The 23883-nt window shown below is 45.1% G+C and overlaps 1 long non-coding RNA gene across 1 annotated transcript in view; it reads left to right on the plus strand.

Annotated features, from left to right (window-relative positions):
- Positions 1–223: 223 nt before the first annotated feature.
- Positions 224–23883, plus strand: part of LOC131225377 (uncharacterized) — a 31480-nt gene continuing 7820 nt past the window's right edge. Inside the window, exon 1 of the long non-coding RNA XR_009161332.1 lies at positions 224–325. This is a non-coding gene — a long non-coding RNA (uncharacterized LOC131225377). The remainder of the gene's footprint in view (positions 326–23883) is intronic.

Here is a 23883-nt window from a genome sequence, read left to right on the forward strand (position 1 = left end):
TGATCAGGATATAATAACATAGCCTGTTGAGATGTGGAGCCACATCTGGGGGCTGCTCGACCGGTCGTGGCCCATGCTCGATCGGTCAAGTGCCCCACTCGACCAGTCGTGAGCAGTTGTGGACTGACTTGACTCAAAGTGTAGCAAGCATTAGATTTTGGTTTCTGAGGTGCTCGACCAGTCGTGGCCCATGCTCGACCGGTCGAGGGGTCCGCCCGACCGATCATGCAGTCTGCTCGACCAGTCGAGGTTACGTAGATTCGTTTCCGGATTTGATGCGGACTGAGGAAATTTGAGTCGGTTTTCGCAAGGGTGCGAAAGGGAAGTTGCCTAAACTATAAATAGGTGTCCCTAAGGCTTTTTTAGGGTATGAGAAATAATTTTAAGGTGTGGGCAAAGGGTTTTCTATTATTTCCAAAGGAGAGGTTAGTATATTGCCTTGTAATCTTCATTTTCCTTTATAGTGGAAGTTTGTATCCGTGGTTTTTTACCATTGTTGGGGTTTTTTCACATATATCTTATCTTGTGGTTTGTTGGAATGCTTTGATTCTTTTTCTAGTTTATATTTCTTCTTATTTATCGTTTGTGGGTGAGACTTGAGATTGGATCTCGATTCACTGCGTTGTTGGCGTGCTGTGCAACAACTGGTATCAAAGCAATTAGTTTAGTTCTATTAGGAGCGATAACAAAAGAAGAGAAGACTAGAATTGAAAAGTTTAATGGTTCAAACTTTACCTTCTGGAAGATACAAATGGAAGATTATCTGTATCAGAAGGACCTCTATATTCTTCTAGGAGGAAAAGAGAAGAAACCAGAGAAGATGACAGATGATGAATGATTTTTATTGGATCGGAAGGCTTTAGGAATGATCTGACTCTCTTTATCTAAGAGCGTCTCCTTCAATATATCTAAGATGAAAACCACAAAAGAATTAATGGAAGCCCTAACTACCATGTATGAAAAACCCTCAGCGTCTAACAAGGTTCATCTTATGAAACAGTTATTCAACATGAAGATGTCAGATGGTGGGAGCGTGGCTAAACATCTAAACGAGTTCAATACAGTTACGAGCTAGTTGGAATCCATTGGCATTGTTTTTGAGGATGAGGTCAGCGCGTTATTAATCTTATCCAGTTTGCCAGACAGTTAGGATGGTTTGGTGGTTGCTGTAATCAATTCTTCAAGGTCGACAAAGCTAAAATTTGATGATGTGGCTGGTCTAATTTTCAGTGAAGAATCTAGAAGAAAGGCATTAAGAGTTTCAAGGGATTCAGGGAGTGCTCTAAACATTGAAGGAAGAGGAAGATCGCTGAACAAAGGAGGTAATAAACACGGGCGTTCTAAGTCGAGAAAGAAGTCCAAGGGACTGAAAAGGCAAAGACGGGTGTTGGCATTGGGGCAAGAAGGGGCACATGAAACGTGATTGCAGGGCGTTCAAGAAACAAGAAGGAAGCTCTCAAGGCGGGAAGGATTCAGTGAATCTATCTAAGGAGAGTGACATAGAGGCGTTGATCTTGTCTCTTGATGTGAGGAATGAGTCTTGGGTTATAGACTCGGGTGCTTCATTTCATGCCACTTCATGCAAGGAAGTTCTGCGTAATTATGTATCAGGTAACTTCGGGAGAGTTTACCTGGGTGATGATGAGCCTTGCAGTATTGTTGGAAAGGGGGACGTTCATATAAATCAGAAAGATGGAACGACTTTGAAATTGATGGATGTTAGACATGTACCGAGTTTGAAACATAACTTGATCTCAGTGGGGCAGTTGGCTGATACCGGTTATGTAACGACATTCACCAGTGATTACTGGAAGATCACAAAAGGTGCCTTGATGATATCTCGAGGCAAGAAGGAAGGTACTTTGTACGTGACTTCAGGATCATATAGTTCACTCGTAGTCACATCAACTCGAGTGAATGGAAAGTTATGACATCAGAGGTTGGAACATATGAGTGAGAAAGGGATGAAAGTTCTATTGTCAAAAGGGAAGTTACTAGTGTAAGACCCGACTCGAGTTCGCATGTGTGCATGTGTGTGTGTGTGAGTATGCATCTCGTTCATCTTGGTCCCACAGTCCTACCGATTGAATTCCAGCGACCCGCGACCATCGGATAGTGTTTACGGTCATCCTTAAGTCTGGTCACGTAGACCTGATTCGGATTGAGCTGAAACCTGCGCCATCTTGTCCGCTTCGTCGTTGCGGTTCCAACGTCGCGTCTCGTGCGTAAATCCGACATGTCCATCAAATGTTTTAGGACATGCATTATTTGGGCCACTGATCACGATGTGGGACCCACTTGGTGCTTGTACACGTTTTCCTATGTGACACCCACCCGGAATCCCATCATTACCTAGCTTAACCTACAAGCTACCCTACACCTTTTTTATAGCTAGTATGATGGATTTGCCTAAACCTAGGCAATGATTGCTCTCTTTCTTAGAAAAACTATGATGTATTTCTCTATCCTAAGCCCCTCTTTTCTAGCAAAATTTAGAATTTTTCCTTCTCTAGGAAAAACTCATCATTTCTTGCCTTAAAATCCTCTCTCTCTTTTTTCCTCTCATTTCTCTCTCTCTCTCTCTCTCTCTCTCCCTCTTTCTTCTCTTCTTCTCCAGCAACTTTCCTCCATTATTCTATCTCACTTTCACTCATATAATCCCCCATCTAACCCTTAAAGAAAGATCTCAACCTTAGATCCATGTACCTTGGAGCTTGAAGACCATCTTGGAGGTGTTTGCTTGAAGACCTTGTAGGTGGGTGTGCATGTACTTAGAATCTTAGGATCTATATTCCTTCTTCTTATTTCTTCTCTTCACCTCATGTTTGAAGCATGTGGGGCCCATCAAATGATGGTGGAAGCCTCATGTCTTCTTGGATGTGGCCATTGGTCCATCCTTTTGTGCATGCATAACTCATGGGTGGGGCCATTCTCCATGGACCCCACCATGGTTTCTTTTCTTAGTTAGAAGGATCCTTAGGTCATGTAGACCCTTGATCCTTGGTGGAGATAACATCCCCACCATTGGATTTTGATCTAAAGATGCATGCATGGGTAGATCTTGTAATACCATCAATATAGTGAGATGTGTGGTTTGTGAGGAAGGGAAGGGCCTCAATGTGGCGGAGCCCCTTCCCTGGTGACCGATTCTCTCTCTTTTCTTAATAATTACTTATTTTTCTGAGGTGTGTGGCCCACCATTTGGCTTGGAAATATCCAGACTGTCCAAGTGGGGTGGACGCCCATGGCAGTCCACTCCATGGATGGTGATGACTTGTTGCCCCCTTTAGATGCATATGCAATGGATTTTTATATGAGGAATATGTCTGGATGTTTTTGGGGCCCACTGTGGTGGACCACAACTCAGGTTTCATGGGGTGTTTTCCCCTTGATTTGAATTATATACTCGGTTTATTTCATTAGCATGTTGCTGTCCAGAAAATTTCTGGACAATTTCTGGTGGGTTTTGGGTCAGATTTTTGGACTAATTAGGGGACTATTTCTACCCATTTGATATACTTTTCTTGAACGTGTGGACCCTACCTAGATGTACCCCAAATGTTACCTCCATCTAACCTTGATTGAGGTCCCAAAGGAGTGGCCCAAGTGGGGTGGACAGTCCAGATTTTCTGGACTGTCCCGCAACATTGCAGTTTAGAAATCCATAAATACTTAATAGTTTTTGTAATGGTGGGATACTTTTGTAGACCCTACATTGTAGTGCACTTGTATAGAGAGGTTAGAATTAATTTTTTCCAATTTTTTGAGAACTTGGGCCCACCCCTTTGGGGTGTTCAAATTAGGGATAGCACTACTTTAATTTTCTGTTGTGCAGTCCAGCAATGTAATCTGATAAAAGCTTTAATTCATAAACATTTCTTCTACAGGTGGGCCACTTTTATGTACTCCATCTTGTTGTAAGCTTGATGAGGGACCTTGGACCCAAATTTCAGGAATTTTGGAGGCCCAGAACCCACCCATTTGGATGACTCAAATTCAGTACAGTGGACAACTATTTTTCCAGCAGCATTCCACCCTGGATAGGTTGGAATTCTGAAATTTATTAAAATAATTTTGGGTGTCTAAAAATTATAAAAATTTACAGGGAGGTGACCTACCTATGGTGGGTCCCACCGAAAAATATTTGGGGCCATTAGACCCCTTTGCACACCGTGGCAAGGGCCGGACTGGCCCACCATGTTGGGACATCCAAGTCAGTCCGATTTTCTGGACAGACCATTTTATTTGAATTAATTAAAATATTTCTAGGTATCTAAAAATCTTGAAATTTTATGGGGGGCGTCCCACCCATGAAAGTGTCACCTTGTAAATTTTCAGAGCCATCGGGCCCTTGTACTGCTGGTGGTGCGGCCTACCTTGTGAGCCTACCTTGATGAGTTGTATAACCCACCATATTATGAGGATTTTGTAGGATAATTCATGCCTTTACATCCTAAATTTTGGGTTTAATTAATGCATCATTGAGGCTCACCTTGTTTGGGCTATATGCGTATTTATATGTAACCAGATTTTTGGACTCCTTGTAAGCCCAAATGGGCTGGAACCCTTTAGATAGGCCCAGTGGATTCTTGGGCTGTATTCTCCATGGTATTCTATTGGGCTAGTGGGCTGGAATGTATGAGTGGGTGGGCCCTTGGTTGCCCACCAAAATAACTAAAATCTTGGGCTAGGCCTAACTTGCTTATCTTGAATACGATTCTCTCCCATGTGTTGGAGTAATGGGCTGCCCACTATGCCCATCACAATGTATGGACTTGGTGGTCCTTATGTTTGGGCCCTAACCTTCCTTAAGGGCCCATATTATTACGTGGATTTGGTTGCATATTGCCCCTATTGGGCCTATGAATTATGTGTAGCCTTGGGCCACTTTATCGAGGCCCAATATGTGATGTATCTATATGTATATAGCTGCCCATCTCTTTCTTATGGTGATGCTCGCCTTGATCCTTAGCAGATTATTATTAGGTCGCCTTCAGGGGACAATGGTGGTTAAATGCCCACCTTGATATGCCCCTCTAAGCCCTTGTTAGGCTCATTCTTGCTTCTATGGGTAGTTAAAGGTCCACTATAGACCATTGCTAGGCCCATTCTTATTATTTAGGTCCATGCCATTATCCATCTAGTCTCGTGGGCTACCCCAGGCTATTGGGCCCCCATTGAGGTTACATTCCTTTTGAGAAATGGTCTAAGTACCTAGACCCTACTAGTGAGGAGGGGAGAACATCTTCATCGCATTGGCATTTCTTATTCATCTTCATGGCCCACTCCCATACGCATCATATGCATGCTTGGCTGAGATGTGATTGGTCATGGTTATGCCATTGGGCAAGGTATTATGAGGGATGGAGTTTTCCCCTCTTGAGCATGTTGGATATTTAGGTATGATGCATGGCTGTTTGTGTGATTCATGCATATGACATTCCATAGTATGATCGACATTCACCCTTGCTTCATCAGGGCCTTGCCTCTACAGGGATATTCGTGGATGGCTGGACGTGTGGACACCGAAAATGATGTTTAAGCATACCGGGTGCATAGGATGCCTATGGGTGAAATTTCCAAAACTTCCATGGTACCAAAGATCTGCTCTAACGCCGTGACCGGGTGGAAACATCAGCGCACGAGGGCTTTACACCTGTAGGCTGTGACTCCCACTGTCGCGTAGTCGGTTGGATAGGGACGTGGCCTTATCCGCCTGTGAGGGAGGGTAATATTAGGCTGAGTCTGACCAGCTTGTGAAATGGGTCCGCTACTGTCAGGCCTTGTTGGTGATTGGCTGTCCACAGGCGGGTAGTGAGGTCCCTTACGCTCATTTGACTGTGCGGGGTCTGTAGTATGGTAGTCATTCAGTAGTGTAATGGACCCCAATGATTTTTCTATGATTGAAAATATACTTGACATATGGTTTGGTTATGAGCACTGGCATTACTTGCATTGCATTAGCATTGGCTGTGTAAGCCACTTCATGCATTGCCTTGGTATGGCTCCCAATACTCATTTTATGGTATTCATGATAAGCCTTGGTAAGGCTAGTGATATTCTCATTAAGCATGTTTCTTTCCTTGTACCTCCTACTATTCTTCTGTGCATCATTGACACACACTTTTACCACCCTCTAAGCTTCTATAAGCTTATGCACGATTGATGTGTGCAGGTGATTCTAGGCAGGCGTCGTAGCAGCAGGGCGTGGAATAGAGTTAAGCAATAAGGACTCTAGTGTTGCTGATTTCTCTATCTTTTCTTATTACCTTATGTATGTTCTTTTGAACTTGATATAAACTTGTAAAAGTTTAAATTTATAGTGGATTTTGTGATGTGTGCCTTTGTTATTCTCAGATGTACTTGCTGTGATCTTAGGTATGCTCGCATTAAAAATAATTATACTATTATGAAAATCCTCCTTGTAGGATCCTAGGATCAAAACCTGCCTCAGGAGCCGAGAATGTGGTACTATGGAGGCTGTTGCGGACAGAACCGGCCATCGGGTTCCTTGTGAGTCCGGTTACCGAGTCTGGGGCATGACAGGAGTTGGTATCAGAGTGTAGTAAGTATTTTGGGATGACTTAGGATAACATTACTTGTTTGCCAAGAACATAGGACAAGTAGTATACTAAGATTCTTTCCTTCACTCTGTATTGAGCCTATAATTGTCTTGATTCCTTGCGTCGTCAATATTTTGTAGACGATGACACGTGGATGTGGTAGCCGTGGTCGTGGCGCCCGTGGTCATGGTGCTCATAGGTCGTGGTGCCCGTAGGTCGTGGTGCCCGTGGATGAGGCGCCTGAGTTACCCATCCTACTCGAGCACATCCTGCTCCCGTTGTTGAGGATCCAATTCCTGAGGTCTCGATCCGGCTTGTTCCTTCAGTTTAGCCCGAAGTGCCCGTACCTCCAGTTGCTCTAGTTCCCCCACCTATTCTTCCTCCTCAGTCTGTTGTTCCGGTTTCGAAGGCTCCTACTCCGCCGACCGCACCCGTGCCTCCGCCTGAGGTGAGTGCCGCCTCTGCCTTTCCGACAGTACCTATAGGAGCTGAGCATTTCCAACAGCTGATGCAGCTTGTTGCCACCGCATTGCAGACCAGTCAGCCAGCTACTGCTGAGGTTTCTGGGCAGTCTGATTTACCACATTCTAGTGAGATTGCTCGAGAGTTCCGGCAGCATGATCCCCCGTGGTTTAGTGGTGACCCTGACCCTTCTGTCTCTGAGGCCTAACGCACTGAGGTTGTAAGGATTTTTGACAGTATACAGTGTCCTGCAGGTCAGAGAGTATCCCTTGCGACCTATCTCCTTCAGGGTGAGGCCTGTTATTAGTGGTCATCTGTATCCAGGATGGCGGGGCCTCAGTTCGTTTGGGCATGAGAGGAGTTCGTAGTCCATTTCGACCAGAAGTTCTTCCCTGAGCATGTTCAAATCCAGCGAGCGATCAAGTTTGAGACCCTAGTGCAGGGTGATTTGTCTGTCTCCCAGTATGAGGCCCGTTTCTTAGCCTTGTCTTGATTCGCTCCTCATTTCACCAGCGATGAGAAGATGAGGGTCCGTCGTTTTGTGACTAGGTTACGTCCTGCCCTTTATAGCCATGTTGTAGGGCATTGTTTGGAGACGTTCGACCCGGTCGTTCATCGGGCATTAGTTTATGAGGAGGACTGGGCTATGACCCAGAGGTTGAGAGAGTAGAGTTCTGGTGGAGACCGGAAGAGGAGAGCACCAGCCGGCAGCTCTAGGCAGCTCCGTCAGCAGAGATGGAGGGGCAGATTAGGATTTCGGCAGCCCGCGGTTCAGACAGTAGCTTCTTCATCATCATCAGCACCGCCAACTACTTCATCTTCTGTCCTCTTTTTCGGCGCTTGCTTCAATTGTGGACAGGAAGGGCATCGGAGGCGTGAGTGCTCTCTCCCCATTCAGTAGCAAAGGCCATCACAGTTGCCCCCTCCTCATCCTCCTCAGCAGCAGCAGAGAGCACAACTTCCACTAGCCGCTCCAAGGCTCCTCCTCAGCAGCAGAGGTAGCCAGGTAGACCTCCTCAGTAGAGACAGTAGCAAAAGAGACAGCAGCAGCCGCAAAACTAGCAGAGGGGATATTCGTATGTCCGGTCCCTGGGTCCAGTATTTATCGCAGCCCAGCAAGCACAGACTCAGGACCCTCAGTCTTCCGGTTTGCTTCCCCTACCAGCTCTGGGCCATTTTTATTCTGTGCAGCAGGCGCCAGGCCAGGACCTGCAGTCATCGACTAGTGGAGTCGTTGAGGGCATTCTTCTTGTTTCCACTTGCATTGCTCATGCTTTGTTTAATTCTGGTGCTTTCCATTCTTTTGTGGCCAAGCAGTTTTGCCGATCGACCGATATTCCATCGGAGGCCGTGTCTGAGGCCTTGACCATTTCGACTCCTATGGGGAAGTCCATTGTGATGACCCGTCGCTGTCCTTCTTGCCCGGAGTCAGTGGGCGAGATGGTTCTTCCCACCGATCTGTTTGTGATGCCTGTGTCAGGTTTTAGTGTGATTCTGGGTATGGATTGACTTACAAAGTATGGTGCCATTTTAGACTATGCCGCGAGGAGAGTCATGTTTCATATCCCAGGCTTGCCAGTATTCCAGTTCGTCGCCGAGCCCAGAGGAGAGCCGTTATCTAGTTTCTTGGCTTTGGTCGTTGAGGATTTTGTGGTAGAGAGTTTTGAGCAGCTGCCAGTTGTTTGTGAGTACCCGAATGTATTTCAGGAGATTCCGGGTTTACCGCCGCATCAGTAGGTGGAGTTCCAGATTGATTTGGTGCCCGGTACTGCGCTTATCTCAAAGACCCCTACCGGATGACACCATTGGAGTTGAGGGAACTATAAGAGTAGTTGGATGAGCTTCGAGAGTTAGGTTTTATTCATCTCAGCAGTTCGCCTTGGGGAGCCCCGGTATTGTTTGTAAAGAAGAAGGATGGTTCGTTGCGACTCTATGTGGACTATTGTGAGCTCAACAGAGTCACCATCAAGAACCGATACCCGCTTTCCCGAATTGATGACTTGTTCGATCAGTTGCAGGGTGCACAGTATTTTTCCAAGATAGACTTGCGTTTCGGTTACCATCAGATTCGGGTTTGGGAGGAGGACATTCCAAAGATGGCTTTTCGGACACGTTATTGTCACTTCGAGTTCTCGGTCATGTCATCTGGACTGATCAACGCGCCCGCCGTATTCATGCAGCTGATGAACGAGGTTTTCGACCGTTCCTTAATCTATTCATGGTGGTATTTATTGATGATATTCTTGTATATTCGAGGACCCGAGAGGACCATGCTGAGCACTTGCGGATTGTGCTTGAGACCCTCCATGCCCACCAGCTATATGTGAAGCTGAAGAAGTGCGAGTTTTGGCAGGAGGAGATGAAGTTCCTCGGTCACGTGGTGACAAGGGAGGGTGTCGCTATGGACCCCTCAAAGGTTGATGCAGTGCATCAGTGGGGCCAGCCCACGAACGCATCCGAGATTCACAGCTTCCTTGTCCAGTGGGATATTATCAACGGTTTATTGAGGATTTCTCCCGTATTGCAGCACCACTGACCCGGTTGATGCGGAAGGGCGTCGAGTTTGTCTGGAGTGATGCTTGCGAGAAGGCATTTATGAAATTGAAGGACCGCCTCATGTTCGCTCCTGTTCTCACTCTTCCTGATGGGAGTGAGAGTTTCGTTGTTTTCACTGTTGCCTCAAGAGTTGGCTTGGGTGTTGTATTGATGCAGCATGGGAAGCCAGTGGCGTATGCCTCACGCCAACTCAAGGTCCATGAGCTGAACTACCCTACTCATGATTTGGAGCTTACAGCAGTTGTCTTCGCACTGAAGGTGTGGAGGCATTATCTATATATGGTCAGGTTCGAGCTCTTCTCGGATCATAAGAGCTTGAAGTATCCATTTTCGCAGTTCGAGTTGAACCTGCGACAGAGGCGATGGATGGAGTTGCTGAAAGACTATGATTTTGACCTTCAGTACCAACCGAGTAAGGTGAACGTGGTGGCGGACACGCCAGCCGCCAGCCACGATGCCTGGTGGCACAGATGATGGTGCGTGAGTGGCAAATGCTCGAGGATGTATCAGAGTTTGACTTTGAGTTTGGTCTGCAGTCTTCTATTGTTCAGCTTTCGAGCTTGTCGATTCAACCCTCTTTGGTGGCTTGGGTGATCGAGGCTCAGTAGACGGACGAGTCACTCCAGGAGTACCGAGCAGAGGCTGCATCAGTGGAGCACTTAGACTGGCAGATTGGTTCCGATGGTGGATTTCGCTTCAGAGGCCGGTTCTGTGTCCTGGAAGTGCCAGAGTTGCATCATGATCTGATGACTGAGGCACACCAATCGAGACTTACTATCCACCCGGGCTCCACGAAAATGTATCATGATATGAGGAGGCAATACTTCTGGCAGGGGATAAAGCATCAGATTGTGATTTTTGTGGCCGAGTGTAACACATACCAGTGTGTCAAGGCCGATCATTAGAGACCCCTTGGTCCCTTGCAGCCGTTGAGCGATCCAGAGTGGAAGTGAGAGCACGTATCGATGGACTTCATCGTAGGTTTGCCGAGGACTCAACGTGGTCATGATACCATCTGGGTTATCGCCGATCGTCTGACAAAGTCGACTCATTTCATTCCAGTATGCGCTTCCTGGTCTATGGACCGGCTTGCTAAGGTGTTCATTAAGGAGATAGTGAGACTGCATGGAGTCCCAGTTTCGATCGTTTCAGACCGAGACTCTAGATTTACATCTCAGTTTTGGAGGAGTTTTCAGCAGGCGCTGGGGGTCACTTTGCATCTCAGCACCATTTATCATCTGCAGACGGATGGGCAGACTGAAAGGGTCAATCAGATCCTTGAGGATATGCTCAAGGCTTGTGTGATCGATTTTGGGGGCAGTTGGGATGATCATATGCACCTTGCCGAGTTCGCGTACAACAACAGCTATTAGGTAACTATCGGCATAACTCCTTTTAAGGTACTTTATGGTAGACCGTACAGATCTCCTAGTTGTTGGGTCGAGGTTGGAGAGCGTCGTCACTTAGGTCCCGAGCTTGTGCTGCAGACGTCAGAGGCTATTAATGTTATTAGGCAGAGGATGCGCACAACTCAGAGCTGGTAGAAGAATTTTGCTGATCGTCGGCGTCGACCCCTCGAGTTTGCAGTCGGAGACATGGTGTATCTTAAGGTCTCGCCTATGAAGGGTGTGGTTCGCTTTGGTGTGAAGGGCAAGCTCACCTCGAGATTTATTGGACCTTTTGAGATTAATTATCGAGCGCGTAGGCACCGTGGCTTATAGGCTTGCCTTGCCTCCTAAGTTGTCCATGATCCACGACGTGTTCAATGTTTTTATGTTACTGAAGTGTGGGTCAGACACTATTCCCGTGCTTGATTGGCAGCCACTCGAGGTCCGTGAGAATGCTTCTTACTTTGAGCAGCTGAATCGTATTCTTGATCGGAAGGAGCAGGTCCTCAGGACCAAGGTCATTCCCTTGGTAAAGGTGCAATGGGGTCATCATTCGGAGGCCTAGGCATCTTGAGAATGTGAGGCCGAAATTAGAGAGCGTTATCCCCATTTGTTCGATGATTGATTGCTTGTATTGCCTTCTCTTGTGATTGATGATTGAGATATATGTGATGATGTTTATGCATTTCATTGTTCCGATTTTATCAATTTCGAGGATGAAATTTTTTGGTTGGTGGGGAGGATTGTAAGAGTCGACCCAAGTTCGTATGTGTGCATGTGTGTGAGAGTATGCATCTCGTTCATCTTAGTCCCGCGGTCCTACTGGTCGAATTTCGATGATCCGCGACCATCAGATAATGTTTGTGGTCATCCTTAAGTCCAGTCACATAGACCCTATTCGGATTGAGCCGAAACCTGTGCCATCTTGTCCGCTTCGTCGTTGCAGTTCCAATGCTACATCTCGTACGTAAATCCGACGTGTCCATCAAAAGTTGTAGGCCGTGCATTATTTGGGCCACTGATCACGATGTGGGACCCACTTGGTGCTTGTGCACGTTTTCCTAGGTGACACCCACTCTGGAATCACATCATTACCTAGCTTAACCTACAAGCTACCTTACACCTTTTTTTTAATAGCTAGTATGATGGATTTGCCTAAACCTAGGCAATAATTGCTCTCTTTGTTAGAAAAACTATGACGCATTTCTCTATCCTAAGCCCTTCTTTTCTAGCAAAATTTAGATATTTCCCTTCTCTAGGAGAAACTCATCATTTCTAGCCTTAAAATCCTCTCTCTCTTTTTCCCTCTCATTTCTCTCTCTCTCTCTCTCTCTCTCTCTCTCTCTCTCCCTCTCCCTCTCTCCCTCTTTCTTCTCTTCTTCTCCAGTAACTTTCCTCCATTATTCTATCTCACTTTCACTCATATAATCCCCCATCTAACCCTTGAAGAAAGATCTCAACCTTAGATCCATGTACCTTGGAGCTTGAAGACCATCTTGGAGGTGTTTGCTTGAAGACCTTGTACGTGGGTGTGCATGTACTTAGAATCTTAGGATTTACATTCCTTCTTCTTATTTCTTCTCTTCACCTCATGTTTAAAGCATGTGGGGCCCATCAAATGATAGTGGATGCCCCATGTCTTCTTGGATGTGGCCATTGGTCCATCCTTTGTGCATGCATAACTCATGGGTGGGGCCATTCTCCATGGACCCCACCATGGTTTCTTTTCTTAGTTAGAAGGATTCTTAGGTCATCTAGACCCTTGATCGTTAGTGGAGATGGTATCTCCACCATTGGATTTTGATCTAAAGATGCATGCATGGGTAGATCTTGTAATACCATCAATATAGTGAGATGTGTGGTTCGTGAGGAAGGGAAGGGCCCCAATGTGGCGGAATCCCTTCCCTGATGGCTGATTCTCTCTCTTTTCTTAATAATCACTTATTTTTCTGAGGTGTGTGGCCCACCATTTGGCTTGGAAATATCCAGACCGTCTAAGTGGGGTGGACGCCCATAGCAGTCCACTCCATGGATGGTGATGACTTTTTGCCCCCTTTAGATGCATATGCAATCAATTTTTATATGAGGAATAGTTCTAGATGTTTTTGGGGCCCACTGTGGTGGACCATAACTCAGGTTTCATGGGGTTTTTTCCCTTGATTTGAATTATATACTTGGTTTATTCCATTAGCATGTTGCTGTCCAGAAAATTTCTGGACAGTTTCTGGTGGATTTTGGGTTAGATTTTTGGACTGATTAGGGGATAGTTTCTACCCATTTTATATACTTTTATTGAAGGTGTGGACTCTACCTAGATGTACCCCAAATTTTACCTCCATCTGACCTTGATTGAGGTCCCAAAGGAGTGGCCCAAGTGGGGTGGACAGTCCAGATTTTCTGGACTGTCCAGCAACATTGCAGTTTAGAAATTCATAAATACATAATATTTTTTGTAATAGTGGGCCACTTTTGTGGAACCTACCTTGTAGTGCAGTTGTATGGGGAGGTTAAAATTAAGTTTCCCCAATTTTTGGAGAACTTGGGCCCACTCCTTTGCGGTGTTCAAATTAGGGACAACACTACTTTAATTTTCTGTTGTGCAGTCCAACAATGTAATCTGATAAAAGATTTAATTCATAAATATTTCTTCTATAGGTGAGCCACTTTTCTAGACTCCATATTGTTGTAATCTTGATGAGGTACCTTACAGTCAAATTTCAGAAATTTTGGAGCCCCAAAACCCACCCATTTGGATGACCCAAATTCAAGACAGTGGACAACTATTTTTCCAGCAGCATTCCACCCTGGATAGGTTGGAATTCCGAAATTTATTAAAATAGTTTTAGATGTCTAAAAATTATGAAAATTTACAGGGAGGTGACCTACCCATGTTGGGACTCACCTACAAATATTTGGGGCCAGTAGACCCCTGTGCACACCGTGGCAAGGGCCGGACTGGCCCACCACATTGGGACGTCTAGGTCAGTCCGAGTTTTTGGACAGACGGTCTTATTTGAATTAATTAAAATATTTTTAGGTGTCTAAAAATCCTGAAATTTTTTGGAGGCATGTCCCACCCATGAAATTATCTCCTTGTAAAATTTTAGAGCCATTGGGCCCTTATACTACTGGTGGTGCGGCGTGGAGTGGCTCATCAGGTAGAGACGCCCAGGCTGGGGTGTCCAGCCTTGGCTGACCCTCCAGCCTACCCAGTGGGCCCACTTACATGAGTTGTATAACCCACCATATTGTGAGGATTTTGTAGGATAATTTATGCCTTTACACCCTAAATTTTGGGTTTAATTAATGCATCATTGAGACTCACCTTGTTTGGGCTATATGGGTATTTATATGTAACCAGATTTTTGGACTCCTTGTAAGCCCAAATGGGCTGGAACCCTTTAGATAGGCCAGTGGATTCTTGGGCTGTATTCTCCATGGTATTCTATTGGGCTAGTGGGCTGGAATGTATGAGTGGGTGGGCACTTAGTTTCCTACCAAAATAACTAAAATCTTGGGCTAGGCCCAACTTGCTTATCTTGAATACGATTCTCGCCCATGTGTTGGAGTAATGGGATGCCCACTATGCCCACCACAATGTATGGACTTGGTGGTCCTTATGTTTGGGCCCTAACCTTCCTTATGGGCCCATATTATTGCATGTAGATTTGGTTGTATATTGCCCCTATTGGGCCTATGAATTATGTGTAGCCTTGGGCTACTTTATTGAGGCCCAACATGTGATGTATCTATATGTATATAGCTGCCCATCTCTTTCTTATGGTGATGCTCGGGCCACGGGGCCTTGATCCTTGGCAGATTATTATTAGGTCGCCTTCAGGGGACAATGGTGGTTGAATGCCCACCTTGATATACCCCTTTAAGCCCTTGTTAGGCTCATTCTTGCTTCTATGGGTGGTTAAAGGTCCACCATAGACCATTGCTAGGCCCATTCTTATTATTTAGGTCCATGCCATTATCCATCTAGTCTCGTGGGCTACCCCAGGCTATTGGGCCCCCATTGAGGTTACATTCCTTTTGAGAAATGGTCTAAGTACCTAGACCCTACTAGTGAGGAGGGGAGAACATCTTCATCGCATTGTCATTTCTTATTCATCTTCATGGCCTACTCCCATACGCATCATATGCATGCTTGGTTGAGATGTGATTGGTCATGGTTATGTCATTGGGCAGGGTATTGTGAGGGATGGAGTTTTCCCCTCTTGAGCATGTTGGATGTTTAGGTTTGATGTATAGCTGTTTGTGTGATTCATGCATATGACATTGCATACTATGATCGACATTCGCCATCGCTTCATCAGGGCCTTGCCTCCACAGAGATATTCGTGGATGGCTGGACGTGTGGACACCGGAAATGTGTTTAAGCATACCGGGTGCATAGGATGCCCATAGGTGAAATTCTCAAAACTTCCATGGTTCCAAGGATCTGCTCCAACGCCATGACCAGGTGGAAACATGAGCGTACGAGGGCCTTACACTTGTAGGCCGTGACTCCCACTGTCGTGTAGTCGGTTGGATAGGGATGTGACCTTATCCACCTGTGAGGGAGGGCATTATTAGGCTAAGTCTGACCAGCTTGTGAAATAGGTCCGCTACCTTCAGGCCTTGTTGTTGATTGGCTGTCCACATACGGGTAGTGAGGTCCCTTACGCTCGTTTGACTATGCGGGGTCTGTAAAACGACAGTCATTCAATAGTGTAATGGACCTCGGTGATTTCCTTATGATTGGAAATATACTTGATATATGGTTTGGTTATGAGTACTGGCATTACTTGCATTGCATTAGCATTGACTGTGTAAGCCCCTTCATGCATTGCCTTGTTATGGCTCTCAGTACTCATTGCATGGTATTCACGATAAGCCTTGGTAAGGCTAGTGATATTCTCATTAAGCATGTTTCTTTCCTTGTACCTCCTACTATTCTTCTGTGTACCATTGATACACACTTTCACCACCCTCTAAGCTTCTATAAGCTTATGCACGATTGATGCGTGCAGGAGATTCTAGGCAGGAGTCATAGCAGCAGGGCGTGGAGTAGAGTTGAGCAGTGAGGACTCCAGTGTTGCTAATTTCTCTATCTTTTCTTATTACCTTATGTATGTTCTTTTGAACCTGATGTAAACTTGTAAAAGTTCAAATTTATAGCGGATTTTGTGATGTGTGCCTTTGTTATTCTCAGATGTACTTGCTGTGATCTTGGGTATGCTTGCATTGAAAATGATTATACTATTATGGAAATCCTCCTTATAGGATCTCAGGATCGGAACCTGCCTCAGGAGCCGAGAATGGGGTACTACGGAGGCTGTTGCGGCCAGAACCGGCCATCGGGTTCCTTGTGAGTCCGGTTACCGAGTCTGGGGCGTGACAACTAGGGCTGAAGTCTATTGACTTGGAATTCTGCGAGGACTGCGTGTATGACAAGCAGAAAGAGGTAAGCTTCAAGAAGACGAGACGCGCTCCAAAGACGCATCTGTTGGAGCTTGTACACACTGATGTGTGGGGACCGACACAGGTATTATTTCTTGGTGGCTTACATTATTTTATTTTCTTTATTGATGATGCTAGTAGAAAACTGTGGGTCTATTTCTTAAAATATAAATCTGATGTATTTGATGTATTTAAGAAGTAGAAAGTTATGGTAGAAAACGAGACAGGTAAAACAGTAAAATGTCTTAGATCTGATAATGGGGGAGAGTACTGTGATAAAAGATTTAAGGAATATTGTGCAGCAAATGGAATCAAACATCAGAAAATGATTCCAGGGACACTGCAGCAGAATGATGTGGCTGAGCGCATTAACATGACCATCTTTGAGCGCACTAGGAACATGAGGTTACATGTAGGGTTGCCCAAGACCTTTTGGGCAGATACTGTGAATACTGCCGCATATCTCATCAATAGAAGTCCCTCAGCACCATTGGATGGTGGGCTACCAGAAGAAACGTGGATTGAGAAAGAAGTGAACCTTGCACATCTCAGAGTGTTTGGTTGCACTTCATATGTTCACATTGATACAGAGCACAGAAACAAGCTAGATGCAAAGTCCAGGAGGTGCACGTTTATAGGCTACGGGCAGGATGATTTTGGCTACAGGTTTTGGGATGCGCAAAATAGAAAAATCATCGGAAGTAAGGACGTAGTCTAAAATGAAAAAGTGATGCATAAGGACAATGTGCAGAAAAATAAGGCTGAGAAAAAGGAATTCATAGAGTTGGAAGAGTTACCGGATACGGGTGTTACAGCACCACAGGATGATCATGCACAGGAGCATTATGAGGCAGAGCCGCATACACCAGTTATGAGGAGGTCTACTCGGGAGAAGAGACCCACGATCCAATACTCACCCTCCTTACATTATCTACTGCTGACAGATAATGGTGAACCAGAGTGTTTTGAAGAGGCATTACAGTTGGATACACGGGTTAAGTGGAAGCAGGCCATGAATGATGAGATGGACTCTCTTGAGTCTAATCTTACATGGGAGCTAGTCACTCTACCTAAGGGTAAGAAAGCTCTTCATAATAAGTGGGTTTACAAACTGAAGGAGGAGCATGATGGTTCGAAACGATACAAGGCTAGATTGGTTGTGAAAGGGTTTCAATAAAAGGTAGGTATCGATTTCACTAAAATATTTTTACCTGTGGTGAAAATGTCTACGATTCGTATGGTCTTGAGTATAGTGGCTACAGAGACTTACATCTAGAGCAGCTAAATGTTAAAACAACCTTTCTTCATGGGGACCTTGAAGAAGATATATATATGCATCGGTCGAAAAGATAAGTGGCACCAAGAAATGAGAACAAGGTGTGTAGACTGAAAAAGAGTCGATATATCTTGAAGTAGGCCCCGAGGCAGTGTTACAAGAAGTTCGACAGTTTCATATCGGGAAACGGTTTTAGGAGATGTCATGCAGACCACTATTGTTATTTGAAAAAGTTTAATACGTCGTATATCATCCTTCTTCTGTACGTTGATGATATACTTGTGGCCAGTTCAAGCACGAAGGACATCTCAGATCTCAAAAGACAACTGTCTAGAGAATTTACCATGAAGGATTTATGTAACATACTCGATTTTCACTGTTTTGGATTTCCAAAAATCCATCAATTTTTATTTATTTTTTATTTTATTTAATTAACTTAAATATTACTTAATAACCATTAGCACTCAATGTCAGTGTATACAAGGGTGGTACCAGTAAACAGCTGCACTAGTCCGATTAATCAGTTGTGGGAAGCCAATGAATTCGCCCGATCACTTGAACATCAGGTGTAGTGTAACGTCCCGCCCAACCAGAACAGTGTCCTGGGGCATCTACGCAGGATTTGCCATAGGACCGTTCGTTTAAACCACTCATAGTGAGGTATCACAAATAAATTAGACCAAGATTAACCCAACTGAATAGACCAGACGGGCCTTGATAGAACTTGGTGCGAGCCTCCAAGCCAGATGGCCGTTAACACCTGGCGACAGCCCGTGCAGACTATACCGCGACACGGGAAGGTCAGAAAATTATGAAAATTGACGGGAGCATAGATCTCACTGGGCTTGGGGACCATCGCGGACCGCTGACCCAATGGACACCCAGAAGTGTAATCTGGCACTTGCCAGATGTGCCCCACCAATGCCAAAAATTAGAATCTGGCACGTGTAAATAAAACTGAAATGTAAGACATTTCAGCCGTCAAATTTCTTCATAATTTACGATGAGGGTCTAATGTATTTTTCTACACCCGCCCACAAAAATCTGGGTCCCGATCGTGGCACGGTGACCGTTGATCGCGAATCAGACCCGTGCGACCAAACCCCATATCTGATCATTCTCAAATTTTGCATGGCCCTTCATCGGGCCATAGAGCACATATCTTATAAATTTCATGGTCAGAGGGCTGCCAGAATTGCCCCGGTTATCTAAACAAGCTCTAGACTGCTCGTTGGTGGACCACTAGTTCCAAAACTATAGAATAATGTCCGTCTCATTGGGCTTGACGTCCATCGCGGGAATCGGACCTGGGTACGGTCCATAACCGGTCAACTTGAGCTGAAGGACGAGTGCATGAGAAGTGCAAATACCCTAAAGGAAGGAGTTGGAACTTAAGTGAATTGAGTCGTCCACTCTTATGCAAAGTTGAGGATTTCGGACCGTCAGTTTGCGACCAAACTTTACCCATGGAGTAAGGATATTTCCCTGCTCATATCCGTATAGCCGCGGCCCTGATCAACTATCGGTGACCGTTGAACAGACTTCTTATCATATCTGTCGATCAGCGCATCCAAATGGCGGGCCGATCATATCCATACGTAGATCATCATTAAGGCTAGCTATCCTACGCTGTATATTGACTTGTACACCCCATAGTGGGCCCTAGAGGCTAGAAAGACCCTCTCATAGGTCTAGTATAGTAAAAACCCAACACTTAGGGCCATTGTCACCAAATCTGGCATTATAAAAGGCCTTATTTGGGGCACCCACTTCCTCATACGAATTTGCCCTAAGGAACAAAGGGAGAGAGGAGAGAAAAAGGAGAAGGAAGAGAGGAAGAAGAGAGTGAAGGTGAGAGTGAAGGTGGACCATAGGCAAGGTGGGATCCAAGGGAGTTCAATCTTGCACCACCCTACCTCTTCTTCAAGAAAGAACCCTCCACCACAACCACACATTCGCTCCGTTGATCATCTAGGTAAAAACCCTCATCCCTTTTCTTGAAAACCTTGAGTTGAGGAAGGATTTGCTTGAAACTCTAACATGCAAATGGTTGCTTTAGGGATTCCGGCCGTCCGACCCCAAAAGCCCTCATTCCTAGGTCGTTTTCCAAGCCTCCAACGATCCATAGGTGCGGACTATTATCCTTAGGTGGCCTAGCACCAATTATAGTTGGAGTTTAATGATTTTGTTTGCTTGGTGTGTTGTATGGAAGAATCTAGAAAAACCTAGGAATGACATATTGTTAGAATTGTATGAATTGTATGTTTTCTCTTTGATGTTAATCTTGCCTCTCTCATAATCTAGTGTATGGATGATTACATACTCATGTATGGTTGATTTCTTCTTCTCATATGTGTTGCTTCATCTTGTGTATGATTTATTGCTCTTGTACATATGATTTCTCAACATGGAGGAAGTGTTAACTTCCTCACTAACCCACACCACACACCTACACTTTATTCATGATATTAATAGTTACTTGTTAGAGAAATTTGAATTGTATGTTGAGCAACATGAGAACATGGTGTTGAATATGCTTGATGTTACATTGGTAGTTGACATGCTATGAGTCACTATTCCTACCCTTGGATTGGTCAGGAACATGAGGAGAGCGAAGGTGGTTCCGTTGGTAGGACCACCTTGAGGCTAAACCCATGGGTTTGGGTGAGTACGTGTGGGCGGCAGTAGTTAGGCTACATGGGTCACTTGTACCCGATGTCGTTCCGCCACATACTTGCCCGGGCTCGTACGGTTTAGTCCACTGGCTGACCCACCTGGTTGTTAACCTTGTTTGCTCACATATGTATGGAAACTGGAACACCCTACCACCGTTGTAGCCCATCGATACCGGATGGAATATTGATCCACAGTCTCGTGAGCTGGGTATGGTGGAATGGGACACTATGTCTGAGCTGTCGACCTACGCTAGGGTGACGCGCCTCCCCGTAGTGACCGCGAGCGACCCCACATTCAGCACCCCCATGTGCTTGAAGTCGCGGATGGGGGAAACCCGACGGGGTCAAGGATCGCGGGGTCTCGGCCTCACACATTGGGGGGTCTTGGCCTCGCAACTAGTTCAGGGCATTTGATACGTGGGGTGTATCGGATTTCTAAATCTGCTGGATGAATGGACTTAACTAAGAACTCGGTTAACATCATCATTGCATGGCATTAGCTAGGTTGGCGACTCGGCAGTCGAGGTCGCACTGAGGGAGTGTTGGCATTGGCGATCGTTAGATGTTGTCGCACGAGGGAGCGTTGTGGTGAGGGCATACATCATATAATCCTGCATGCATGCACATTAGCAAGACTAGATAGATATTTATGATTGATTGCTTTTCATTAAATTCTTATTATAATTGATGCTTGTTGCAACTTAAGGCTAATAGCACCCACTGAGTTGATCACTCACTCCCACTCTGGGACGGTGTTTTAAAACACCAACCAGACCTGTTCATAGATGCAGGTGATACAGATTTCATGGAGCCTGACGATGCGAACCTCGAGGAGGAGGACGAGTTCTCTTACTTCCAGTTGATGAGTAGGACCCCGTCAGATCAGTAGATGGGTCGTTGGATCGCTGCGCAGAGGGCCCAGCTTTATTCTCTTTTTTTTGACATATTATTCTTTTGTGATTATGTTGGGTGACACCATGTGCAACCCTTTATTATTTTTTTCTTGGTCATGTATATGTGTGTGTATATATATATATATATGCTAGTTCTCTTTCATTTTAGTCGACAGGTGCATTTGTGCTTCATGTTCTAGGAACTTCAGGCTGCGCATTTAAACCCAATTAAATGCATATTAATGAAAACCAATTATAAGTAACCCCGGGAACTCGGGAATCGAGCGTATGCACGACCCCCGATTTCCAGGGTGTTACAAGATGGTATCAGAGCAATAGTTTGGAATTCCTTGGGCCATGGGTTATGAACTCACTAACGCGTCCGCTGACTTGAGAGGATACGTATTAGGAAACGCAACAGGGACTTAGAATGCTAGGAACCACCCCAGTCCCTGAGCTGACGCTCTTAGACGGAAGATGAGACTTCCAGAGTGTTGGGGTTGGGTAGCGAGAGCAAGTAGCGACGCTAGGAAATAGGTCCAAGAGCCTTACGAAGGGCTTAGGCTGAGGACAAAGAGCATAACAATGTTAGAATTTGACTTGGGAGCCTTACGACACGTTTTAGCCCATTCCCGGGCAAGAACTCGAGAACTTAACGGCAAGACCCGATTCGACTAACTAGAAAATTTAGGTGGTCCAGTCCACCTAATCCCTAAGGGCCCGTTTGGCCAACTGCGTTAGGTGGGACTAAGGTGAATAGAATGGTAAGAGTAGCAATAAATACATGTGTAAGGTATTGTCCCTAGATTGTCAGTATTCCATGTTTTCCAATACCAGGTTTGGGATGCATGCCATTAAAGGTAAATCGCGTAGTTTCCCTTCAAATTACACTTGGTAATCCAATATCATGGGCCTTAGAAATCCCATATCACACCTTCTAATGTAAGGCTCATTTAGCGAAGCCTGTGAAATAAATTTAAGTCCCATCCCACGCTTGTTCTAGACATGTCATTCCCAATCTTGAGCTGGGGTTGAATTGTAACCCCATTTAGTATAGCTTAATATCATTGGCCAAACTGGCCAAAGTCCAAATTCTTCTCCCCAACCTATCCCCTTAAAATCTTCACCTACCTTCACCCTGTTCGTTAATTTTCTCGGGACATTGATAGGAGCGAGCAGGGAATTGGGTGATTAGACGAACGGAGCCATTGTCCTAGTCCAAATGACCTAATACTGGACCAAATTTGATAATTCCAACCCATTCGAGGATGAAGACATAGAGGTGAATGAAAATTTACTGAAATTAGTGAAATTATAGAAAAATTGGATTTTGACTACTAACTGTGTGGAATATTGTGAAACAGCTAGGCCCATTGCGTAGATTGGCTTCTCCTACCCCAAATTCATATATGGTACTTCCCGGGGAGTCTTTCCGACGCCCGGGAATACCGAAAAGTATCCGGGTCCCTGATCCGGGTGGTCACCCCGCCGATCCGCGTGGCCGCCCCTCCAATCGGCGTGGTCACCCCGCCGATCTGCGTTGCCGCCCCTCCGTTGGTCCAGAGGACCGCGTGGCTGCCCCTCCAACCCGCGTTATCACCCCGCAAATAGTCCAGAGGACCACGTGGCCGCCCCGCCAATCCACGTGGTCACCCCGCCGCCCCGCCAGCGCCCGCGTGGCCACCCCGCCGATCCGCGTGGTCACCCCGCCGACCCACGTTGCCCCCGCCAGAATTTTTTGTAATTTTCATCCAACTTCAAAAAATCATATCTTATTCGTTACAACTCCGATTTAGGTGATTCAAAAGCCAGATTGAAGCTTGATAAGTCTAGTTTTATATAAAAATAAAATAAAATATAATAAAAATTATAATATAGTTAGAATTAAGATATTTTACCAACTATATAAAAATTATTAATTTCAGACAGCTGTTGCTCTTGGAATTTTAATAATTTATCTACAATTCCAAATAAGATGAAATTTTGTAAGATGGCTTTAAACTTAATGATAAATCATTATAAAAATTTTAAAAATAATTTAGTTACTAAAAGTATAAGAAACGTTTCAAAAAAAATTAGGAATGTGTAGAGCCCGTTTCCCTTTTCTCCCACTCCATCATCCTCACTCTCCCATCCTCAAACCCATTTCTTCAAAAAAAAAATAAATTCATCTTCTCCTCCACATTTCTCATCTCCTCTTCCTCATCTCCAAACTACTCTCTCCAACTAACTCCCATCTCTTCAAAATCCATCTTCTCCTCCTACAAACTCCTCATCTCCTCTTCCTCACCTCCAAACCACCTTCCTAAACCGTTTCTTAACCATTTTCTTTTTTTTTTCTCAATCCCGTTCTCAAGTCCATCCACAAAATCTCATTCACGAAATCTAACACCATTCACCCACACTCTCTTTCACTCCTAAAACCTACAAAATATCCATCTCCAAACCCACTCACTAAAAAAATCCCACTCCATTCATTCATTTACTCTCAAACCCATTCACTCAATCACTCCAAACTCCATTCCCAAATTCCCTTTCTTCAAACCCACTCTCAAATCCCTTTCCTCCAACAAACACCCATCTCTTCTTTCTCACATCCAACCCAAATTCATCTTACTCAAC

This window comes from Magnolia sinica, chromosome 14 (assembly GCF_029962835.1).
Source record: "Magnolia sinica isolate HGM2019 chromosome 14, MsV1, whole genome shotgun sequence".
NCBI lineage: Eukaryota > Viridiplantae > Streptophyta > Magnoliopsida > Magnoliales > Magnoliaceae > Magnolia > Magnolia sinica.